This window comes from Solanum lycopersicum, chromosome 4 (genome assembly GCF_036512215.1).
Source record: "Solanum lycopersicum chromosome 4, SLM_r2.1".
Classification (NCBI taxonomy): domain Eukaryota; kingdom Viridiplantae; phylum Streptophyta; class Magnoliopsida; order Solanales; family Solanaceae; genus Solanum; species Solanum lycopersicum.
In genome coordinates this window covers 9,481,447-9,493,495 of record NC_090803.1, presented here as the reverse complement: position 1 = coordinate 9,493,495, position 12,049 = coordinate 9,481,447, and positions in this window count along the sequence as shown.

Genomic DNA, 12,049 nt, shown 5'->3' with positions numbered 1-12,049 from the left:
GTTGATGATTACTCAAGGTTCACATGGACGAGGTTTCTAAAATCAAAAGTGGAGACACCTGATGTGCTGATTGTGTTTTTCAAAATGATTCAAACAAAACTAAATTATCTGATAGCTGTGATTACGTCTGATCATGGAACTGAGTTTGAAAACGTAAAGATTAAGGAATTCTGTTTAGAAATTGGTATAAGTCACAACTTTTAGCTCCAAGAACTCCTCAGCAAAATGGAGTGGTGGAGAGAAAGAACAGAACTTTGGTGAATATTGCCAGAACCATGCTTATTGAGTCAATCTTCCTCAAAATTTCTGGGCTGAAGCAGTCAATACTGCATGCCACGTTTCTAACAGGTGCTTGATAAGGTCGCTACTGAAAAAAACTCCCTATGAACTACTCAACAGCTAGAAACCTAAGTTGAGTTATCTAAGGGCGTTTGAGTGCAAGTGTTTTGTTTTGAAAAATGGGAATGATGATCTTGGAAAGTTTGAACCTCAGAATTTTATGGGATACTTATAATTAAGGCTTACAGAGTATTCAACAAAAGAACTCAATGTATTGAAGAAAGTACTCATGTGGTATTTGATGAAGACGGTAATCTGAAGAGGCTGGAATCAAACGATGAAGATGAATTGAATGAGTATTTCCAAGTCCAGAAAAGTGAAGGAAGTAAGGCTTAAGAGTGTGAACATTTGGAAATTAATGTTGATGCTGATCCATCAGAGAAAACTAAGGAAAATGACAAGCCTAAAGAAGGACCTGGTCCTATGCAGAATATAAATCAAGCAGAAACTCATTCTCATGAAAATGATGATTCTGAGAATGAAGAAGATCACACAAATCAAATTCAACCTTTAAAGTCAAAGTTGGCTTGGAAGCACAACTCATCCCATCCACTTGAAAATTTTATTTCACCATTAAACTCTGGTATGCAAACTAGATCAAAAACAAGAAATTTAGTTGCATTTTCGGGTTTCATCTCAACTATCGATCCTAAGAATGTGAAAGAGGCTCTGAGTGATGCATATTGGATCAACTCAATGCAAGATGAATAGCATCGGTTTGAAAGAAGCAATGTATGGTAGTGGTTCCAAGACTTGCTGACAGAACCATCATATGGACCAGATTATGATGAGACTTTTGCACCAGTTGCTCGAATGGAGGCTATTAGAATTCTCATAGACTTTGTTGCTTTTATGAGATTCAAGATTTATCAAATGGATCTCAAAATTACTTTCTTGAATGGAGATTTGAAGGAAGAGGTATATGTTAAACAATCCCTTGGGTTTGAAGATGTCGAGCGACCAAATTATGTGTTTAAATTAAATAAAGCTTTGTACAGTCTGAAACAAGCTCCCAGAGCTTGGTATGGGAGGTTGTCCAAATTTCTGCTAACAAATGGATTCAAAAGAGCGAAAAATGACAACACCTTGTTTTTAGTGAAAAGGGAACAAGAACTTCTCATTGTGCAAGTATATGTGGATTATAATATCTTTGGAGCTACATCTGAACATTTGTGTGTAAAATTTTCTACTCTAAAGGGAAATGAGTTTGAGATAAGCATGATGAGAGAACTAACTTTCTTTTTGGGGCTGCAAATCAACAATCACCGGATGGAACCTCAGTCAGTCAAGAAAAGTATACAAAGGAGCTGCAGAAGAAATTCAACATGATGTATTCTAAACCTATAGACAATCCTATAGGAACCAATTCCAAAATAGGAGTAGATAAAGTTGATTCTCTTGGGAATCAAACCATTTATAGAGGTATTATCGGGTCCTTGATATATTTAACTGCTAGAAGACCTGATATTGTGTTCAGTGTTGGAATGTGTGCTAGATTTCAAGCATGTCCCAGAGATTCACATCTAAAAGCTGCAAAAAGGATACTAAGATATTTGGAATGTGTGCTAGATTTCAAGCATGTCCCAGAGATTCACATCTAAAATCTGCAAAAAGGATACTAAGATATTTGAGAAAAACAGGGGACCTGGTCCTATTCTACCCAGCTTGTGATTCCTTTAATCTAGTTAGGTTTGCTGATGCTGACTTTGCAAGCTATCAAGTAGACAGAAAGAGCATGTCAGACATGACCTACTTTCTTGGCTCCTCTCTCGTCTCTTGGTGAACTAAGAAACAAAATTCAGTATCCCTTTCAACAGCTGAAGCTGAATATCTTGTTGTGCTCAAATTTTGTGGATCAAACAACGATTAGAAGATTTTGGAGTGCGTACATAGGCTATTCCTCTTATGTGTGATAATACTAGTGTTGTTAGCATGGGAAGAATACAGTGCAACATAAAAGGATAAAATATATTAATGTGAGACATCAATTCCTGAGAGAATGTTGAAAAGGAAAATATTGTCTTGAAGCATTGCAGAACAGAGGATCAAATTGCAGACATCTTCACCAAAGCTCTCAGCAAAGATCAGTTTGAAAGAAATAGCTTGATGTTAGTAATGATGAATCCAAACTGATCCCACTTTACTCAAAAGCATCACATTTCTCTGATGGCTATGATTGCAGTACATGTATCCTCTGTATTAGTAATAAACTAGATGATTAAGTTCAATTTTGTACCTATTGCAGGTATACATTCATGAAAAATTACAAAAGCAAAATATGCCCAGAACCATTTAGGAATGGAATCTTACTTGCAGAAAAGGACCTTGTCCTCCTAAAATTTAACTTTCTTTACATTGTTTTTAAACTAATTTAAAATGACCCGTTGAAATCGTCATGTCTCAATAATCGGTTATTTTGAACGTTGTCTCATCGATTAACTCCAAGCTACACGTCTAATCTAAGAGACCTAACACCTCTTCATCACTTTTTATATAACTCTTCTTCTCTCACCTTCTCTACTCACATCTCCTAAGTCCTTTCTCAGAACAACCCTAACTTTCATCTTCTCATTTCCTTCTTGTTTTGTACTAGAGTTACTTCCCTTACAAAAATGTCTGAACATTCTTCATCCTCGAAGAAGATGCTTGCATCTTTAAACAAAATCGACCCAGCGTCATTTTACACTCCATCTTCTTCTGTATCACCGACTAAAAATTCGACTTCTTATCTAGTCAACATTGCTTCAGAGCTTGTCCGGAAACCGTCCTCACCTCTCGATCTAAACAATCATGTTCTCTCCCCTCAACCTGGTCCACTTGTGGATATGTTGTCAGACCATCTATCTGAGGGAGATCTAGCAAAAAATAGAGCGCCTAAGTTCAATATTCTAGCTGCCAGTGAAATTTTAGCTATAGAAAGTCTAACCAAGATGATATAAGAAGCTTTGCTTGAAGAACATGGAAGTTTTATGGATGACGAGTTAAGAGAAACCCAACCAGTGTTTGACAAAACACTAGATTTAGATAGATACCCTTCTTCCGACTCTACAGACACTGATGACAACAATCATCCCATTGAGTGGCTGTTGAAAAGAAGAGAGATGTCGTCATCAAAAAAGGGAAAAGAAAAGGTTTTCGAAGTTGAGTCTAGAAGGAGACCTTTTACCAAATCTGACTCCAAGAAAATGATGGATGATGCTATGAAGGTGAGTGCAGAATCTACTGCTGACAATCGAAGGAATAAGACTTTTAAAGTGTCGAGATTCCAAATACCGTTGTCCGATGTGGTGGAGGTATCAGGTGCGGAATCTGAAGAGGGACCTGATATGGAAATTTTTGAGGACTTGAAACAAAGTTCAAAGAAGAAAGGTGACGGAAAGAAACCCAAAGAATAAACTAAAGCTTCGGCAAGCATGAAAGTTGGTGGCGCTAAGGGAAAAGGAAAAATAAAGAGAGAGACTTCTGAAGTGGAACCTGAAGAGTCTAAACAGGGACTTGGTCCACAAGTACATTCTAGCACTATTTTACTTTTTGGCCTAATTTTGTGAACTTAATGGAATGCCAACTCTTGAACATTCTAGCACTATTTTTTACTTTTTGGCCTAATTTTTGAAGTTGAATGAATGTCAAACACTTAAACATTCTAGGACTATTTTAATATTTAGGCTTTATTTTTGTGAACATCAATGTATGTTAACTCTTGAATTGTAAATCAAGATCATATGTTTTTATCTATAATATATGAATGCTACAAGTTGATGTACATATTGGTTTAATATGTTCTATCATTGTATAATAGTTTATTGAAAAAATGGCTACAATAGCCTGCAATAACCATTAAAAAGGTCTACTGCAATAGCTTAATTGTTGACACACAATTTCGACCCTCCTCAGTATGAATTAGTTCTCGAGCTTCTTAAGTTTTTCAAATAATTTAAAATAGTTAGTTTTATAAATTTTGCGGGGGAAAAAATAACATATGAATTTTGAGTTATTATGGATACTTTTATCATTTTTCTTATAAGTTTTAGATAGCGCATATACTTTACATGATTATGTATATAATTGGTATATTTTAAGATTATTTATCAAAATATTTTAATTTTTAGTAAGTATTCTATTAAACTAATTTAGTTTTAAATTATGGTGTTTTTTTTTGTTTTTTTTGAATTTATCACCAGCTTATAATTAAAATTAATTATTTTACTTTGTTAAAATTAAGAAGCTCGTTGATTTATTGATACGAATTTGTGTTATTTAAATCTTAATCAAATTCCTTAAAATTAATTTAATTTGACTATTCTAAGACATAACCTTTTCCTCTAAACCCATTTGGAAATCAATCTTGGGCCTTTTTCCAACTTACCAGCCCACTTCAACCCAAATTCCCTTTAAATTCCCAGGCTCACTCTATTTATTTTAATTCCCAGCCCATTTAATTTTTATTTTTAGCCCAATAATTCCAGCCCAACGACAACTAAGTCGACCTAGCCCTTTTTTTTCCTTCCTTCTTCACAAGGAAATTTCCAACAAGAGTCATAGGCAGAAATTCCCCAAAGAATGGCACTCAGACGAAGCAACGCAACGAGCACTACAATCTCGTACGATTTCAACAAGAAAAGCATCTTCCGCAGGCCAGGTGTCTCAATCTCGCGAGCTCACTCGTCCTTGTTTGAGGAGTCATGGCTGCGATCGATTGTTCCGTTGGAGGTCTATACTACGACAGCTTGCATCCTTATCCCTTTAGGGGATTTCAAATTCAAAAGGGGAGATAGAATCCCGATTTTGCCCCAAGCTTTTTCAGATTTTCTCCCGCCTTCCCCGTCTTCTTTTTTCTATATAATGATTACTGTTGATCATTACCAGGGGGCATTTTTTTTTTGGAAAATTTCATCCTTTTCTCAGAAAATTTTGTGCGAGAAATATTGATAGCATAAAATACACACATATAGAATATACGTAAGTGTCCGAGTTTAACGTCAAGCTTGGGTGTTCGCTGTCTCCCCTGCTCGTTTCGTCTCCAGCTTGCTGCCCCGGAGAAGGTGAACTTCCTAAATTTCTACTCACTCGTTATGTTAGTTTGTCATGTTTCAACAAGCATGAAGTTCTCTGTTCATTTTCTCTCCTCTTGCTCGTTTGTTTTCCGTTCTCTGTGAATTATATTGGTTAATGATGAGAATTTTGTTTGGTTTCGAATAGTTTGTCTTGTGTTTAAGGTATATATATATTGTTGATGTGGGCTGCCCGTCTTCAAACACCCATGAAGATTGAGAAGAGAATGAGAGGTCTGTCGGTTTTGTTTATATGATTCGAATACGGTCTGTTATTGTTGGATTGATTTTGAAATCTTTCAAGCATGTTTTACTCCCGTTCATAGTGATGGATTTAAGAATATGGTTCGAAATGCATATGAGGCTTCAATTTTCCTTGAATTTTTGCATATAATCGTTGTGTGTTTTTTTCTCTTCGAATGTTTGTGATCTTAAAGGTTGGTTCCACTCCGTTATAGTTAAAAGGTGTATCTTCTGTTTTTATGTATTGCATCCCATGGCTGCTTATGTCGATCCAGGGGTCTCCTTCCTTGTTAGAAATCGGAGAGAATTCCTAAAGGGGCAGTTCACCCGTTTGTTTCCATTCTTGAACTTCCATTAACAGTGGCTACCATAAGCATAGTTTTGCTTAAATTTTCCTTCCAATTAGTAGGTAGTATCCTTGACAAGCAGCAGTGTAATGTCCTTACTTTATTGCCTCCTTAAATGTTGGTTTGCTTGAATATCATGTGTTTTTTTGAGTAAGTATAATCACTTCTTTGCCTACACTTTCTAAGTTGTTCAACAAGTGGCCTTCTAGCTTAGTTGTTTGGTTTTGTCTCAACTCTTATTCCTTAAGATTATGATGCTCTTGTGTATGTGCAAAGAGTGTGTTGAGTTATGTTTTTTTAGTCTTTATGAATTGAGCTATGGTAACTATCATGCAATTTATTTTAGCTTAATTTTATGGATTTGTAGTTTACGAGAATAGTAATGATCTCCCTTTTAGTTTCTATTTTTTGTGTTATTTCCTCGATAATTTTGTTCTAAAGTTTCTTCTTCTCGTTTGTTGCATGTGAAATCAACCCGAGTTCATCATGAACTCCTCTATTTGCATTCCTCGTTGAGCTATGAAGGCTCAAAACACCCTTACCGAGTAAATGAACCTCCTGAAAGGATGTACAGGTCGGAAAAATCAGCAGAGGCTGCTGGAAAATTACAGTTTGGAGGTGTTGAAGAAATCTGTATACCAGTTATATACACATATTATACCATGATATACAGGTCTAAAATATACAGGTGGATCCAAATTCAAAATCTGGGTTTGTAGCAGTCCAGATACACTGCTGAAAAGGAATTTTCAACTTTCAAAAGTTGAAAAAACATGCTGATATACAGCCTGTATACACTGATATACATAGACGCTATACCTTAAATATGTGTAAAAAATTGCGAATTGCAGGTTAACGTACAGGGACGCCAATTTCAAATAAAATACGGGAATAGGCAATGAATACATGCATAGGATACAACCCGTATACATTGGTATACATCTTTTGGGCAACGATATACAATTGTTAAGCAGGTTTAGAAATGGTACATGTACAAATACGCCGAATTAATATGGGAAATGGAGGGTGAATCGCGAGAAATGCATATTCGAACAAGTGCAGGGTTCAAAAAGTCCAATACGAATTGGATATATACAGTATACATCATTTGTATACTTTAAGTTCTTTTTCATGAAATGGGTCAGGGCCCTTTTCAGCAACAATTTTGATAGGCCCAAAAGGCCATAAACGTTTTCCGCAGGATTCTAAATTGTTAAAAAAGGGCCCAAGCCCACATTTTGAAATCAGTTTAGCAGAGGTGGGCCAAATCCCAAGTGAATGAATTTGGGCAATCAAGCCCAAGTTCAAATATTTTTCTCTGTTTATTTATTTGTTTGAATTAATTAATATTTTGGTAGAATTTAAATAATCTCCTAAAGGGCAGCCATTTTTTTCATCATTTTAAATTTTACTATTTTATTTACTTATTTTGTTTTATTTACTTTTATCACCATTTAGTTTTCCTTAAGTTAATTTCTTATAAATGTTTTCCTTTAGAAATACTAAGGAATAAAAAATAGAATAAAATACATCAAAACGAATTCTTTACTCAGTTAAAATTTAAAAGGTCATTTTAGTCAAATCGCTGGTCAACTGCAAGTTAGCGGGCATCCCGAGGGCCTAACACCTTCTCGGGATGTATATTGAACTTCGAACCATTTTCAATTGATTTAATCTGTTTTTAAATCTTTTGAAAATTTTTCTTGATTCATCATAAATAAAGTGGCGAGTCCGTAATTTGGAAAGTCGATTTTTCTATAATAATAAGACTAATTGATTTTCTGAAACTTAGTCATCTTCCCACCATTTTTAATCAAATAGTATATTTTAAAAATAAAACATTAATAACATCATTGCAATAGTTAAGAAGAACCGTTGTAATAGGTCGTTTGCAACGACTTGCAACTTGTGCAGAAACTGTAGAAAAGTGTCGTCCTAGATAAAAAATAATTGTTGCTATAGATAGTGTGTTGCAAAAGTTCACAGTTAATGCTATAAAACCTTTTGCAATGGTTCACAACTGTTGCAACAACCGCATAAAAGTGTCGTCCTAAACTAAAAAATAATTGTTGTTCTGGACAGTGTGTGGCAACGGTTTATCACCGTCGCTATAAACTCTTTTGCAACGGTTCGGCAACTGTTGCAATAGCTGCAGAAAAGTTTTGTACTAGACTAAAGAATAAATGTTGCTACAGATGGTCTGTGGCAACGACTTTCAATTGTTGCTAGTAAACCGATACTACTGATATATCACAACAGCCTTATATGCAACACGCTAGTTTTCGTTGCCATAACTCAATTGCAACACTCTTTGAGTCTATGACAATAATTATTCTTGTGCTGCAACAGACATGTTTTCTAGTAGTTAGGCACCTCACTAATCATTTTCATTGTTCCAACCTCCGTCTTGTACGGTGTGATCATATCATCCCCAAAAGTCAAGTTTGAGCATGTAATCATATTGAACTTTATTCAGCTTGGATTTTATTTCTCCTGTAATATCACCTTCTTCATTAATCTTTAATCGTTGGGTAGGTTTGCAGCCAAATTCACTTCAATTTGGACTCTTGCACAATTTCGTGTTTGATTTTTTGTGGAATAATGCACAAGTACCCCTCAATCTATGTCCGAAATCTCAGAGAAACACTTATACTATAATAAGGTCCTATTACCCCGGAACTTATTTTATTAATAGTTTTTTATCCCTTTTCGACTTACATGACACTGTCTTGTGGGACCAATGTTGGTTGACTTTTTGGGTCTAGGCTTTATTCAATGTCAAGTTTACTACTTGAGTCCAACATCTATAACAACCACAATAATATAATATAGTAGATTTCAATTTTTCTAGAATTGAAGTGCGATTGTTATTTAATAATCTGGTCTTTGATTCCTATTAATCCCACTAATCAAAATTCGTGTTGAGTATACTTGTTGAGGGAGTAAAATTTTATATCAAAAAGTTCTCCGCTTAAATTGGTGCTCAAAATCAAGACATCTAGTAGATCCAACCTTTCCAGTTATACATTTATTATTATTATTTTGCAATCAGAAATTCATCGACATACTCATATATCCTCTTAAATAGTTCCAGTTTGATAACAAATGCACTATTTTATTTTATGAACAAAAAATAAATAGTAATAATAATATTATTAATTTCAATATTTTCTATCTTCTAACTCACTTTTAAATAAATAAAAAATTATAATAATAGCAAGGAACAAACATGCAACATACTTTATGAGAAACTAGTTTTAAAAAAACAAAGCAAGTCTTTTACACAGTTAGACCAAATTTCAATAGTAAATAAGAAATCAGATTGAGTCCTCTTCGTTCATGGAAGCTGGCATGATTCTAGAATCAGCTAAAGCTAAAACTTTTCTTTCCATCTCGAGACGATATCAATCAAGCACAACCAAGTCGTAGAACACAACTCAAACACAGGATTACACTCCTTTAGTAGAACCCTGCAACCAGATATGCAAAAATATCAAATCCAATACGAAAGAAGAGGAAAAGAACATCATACTCAAAATTAATTATATAAAAGAAGTAATTTATTATTAAGAACTAACATGTATCGAATCTCAAAGATCTAAATTAATCGAAAATCAGCAAAAATCATCATAATTCTGCAAAGTAGACAGAATAATCATAAAACATTATTAGTAAATATAACTAGGTTCAAATTGAGGCATAGTTGATTTATTGAGTGAACAATATAGATCATATATCAGGTAACACAAAATCAATATTTATCACTCATTAGATCTTATATATAGATCATATATCAGGTACATTCAACTAGGTTTGGATTGAGGCACAATTGATTGGTTTATTGAACATATCATATATCATATATTATTATAAGTGGAGATCTCCAAAGTTAAAAGTTGAATTATCATTTTACTCTTATGCTAAATTCAGATGTTATTAAACATATAATTAATTGAACAGTAAATAGTAGAATTTCTATAATATTTTTAGTTGGTATACATGTGAGTAAATTAAATAGAAAAAAAAAAGTTATTCCTTTAAATAGATAGATATATGTGTATTATCTTCCAAATTAAGTTATGTTTTTAAAAAATATTTTTCTTTACTTTGTTGTGTTCATAAGCGAATCTTCATATTCCAAAGCTATATTTTTTCCTATATATACATGTTTTTCAATTAGTATTTTCATAGAAAGATTTATATGTAATATAATTTTTGTGTGTGGAAGACTAGAGAATCTTTAATCAAGTGAAGAAAATTTCAAGGTAGAAAAGTTGAATTATCATTTTACCCTTATGCTAAATTCAAATGTTATTAAAATATTTAATTAATTAAATAGTAAATAGTAGATTTTCTGTAATATTTTTTGTCGGTATACATGTGAGTATATTAAATAGAAAAATAAAAATAAAAATAACAGTTATCCCTTTAAATAGATATATGTATGTGTTTCATTGTCCAAACTAATTTATATTCTTAATAAATATTTGTCTTTAATTTTTGTAACACTCGACCTTTCAACTTTGTAAGTGAATCCTCATATATATGCTATATAAGTACAAATCTTTCAATAGTATTTTCATAGAAAGATTTATATGAGATATAATTTTTGTATATGGAAGACTAGAGAAACTTTAATAAAGTTAAGAAAATATCAAGACAAGATGATGTGTGTCAAGATTACAATGCATAATATGATGACGGGATGGATAACACTCCAATTACTAAAATATTAAAGCTTGATGTATTTGTTTTTTTGTTTACTTATTTGTCGAGATCATAACTATGATAAGGCCACTCCATTTGTGTAGTGGAATATCATTTCCATTAACTTGTCTTCAAAGATTTTAATTTTTTTTGTCAAGGTTGAATGTTTATTACTGTAACTTTGTTTCAATTGCATTATAAAAAAAATGATTTTCCTAGAATTATTCTATTTTTCGTTGGTAGCCTTATGCTAAACTTGCTCCTATATATGATACTTTTTATTTATATTTTTAATTTCGTTTAAGAATATATTTGATTGAACGGAAAAGGGTCTAAAATACCCTTGAAGTATTGAAAATAGTACAAAATTACCCTCCATCCACCTATTGGCTCCAAAATGCCCTTCCCATCCATCTATTAGCTCAAAAATACTCTTGTCATTCACCTTTGGGTTCAAAATTGACCACTTATTTAATTGTTTTAAACTTAAACTGTTTAAATATTTTTTAAAATATTTCGCTCTCAACTATTGATTAATTTAATTTATTTATATAATTTATAAACCAACCCACTATCCAATCATTACTACCTAAACACCACCCAATTTACACCAATTATAATATCAACATTGTCATAAACGCTACTAAAACACGACGAAATTATAGATTCCTAAATATGACATCCAAAATTATTCGAGTCAGAATCAAAACCCCAATTAAATTTAGGTTGAGCCGCTTATTTAAGAGGACACTTTCAATAGGATTCTCTTTCAAGTTTTAATTATAAATTTATGATTAAAAGTAAAGTAGTACATCCCGAATTAATTCATGCACGTTTTTAAATATAATTTTATAAATATTTATGATATTTAAAACCATTAATATATTATTTTAAAAAAAGTTATCTATGACAAGACAAGTAAAACAATTAATGCCAATATTATTCGAATTTTAAATTATTAATAATTACGTTTTTGCATCTTAAATTTAAATATCCGTAAAGAATTATTCTTACATGTACTTGTGGATAAAATCTATATATTTTAGACAATTTTTATTAAAATTATCGTGAGATTAAAATCTCAAAGTCAAAAAAATGATACATCAAAATGCTTAAGAAGTTAGAAGATTTTTTGTCATTCGACCAAATATTGGTCCTATTAAATTTTTAACAAAAAAATGTAAAATATTTTATAAAGAACTTTTAATTGTAAAAATATTAAAATTGTCATTTTGGCTCTCCACTAAATTAAAAACTGACTTATTTAATTAAATATTAACTGTTATTTATATAATTGCATAATTTAAATATTAATCATTGAACTTTAAATCTTTAGTTATTTCTTTCTAATAAGTTTTCTTA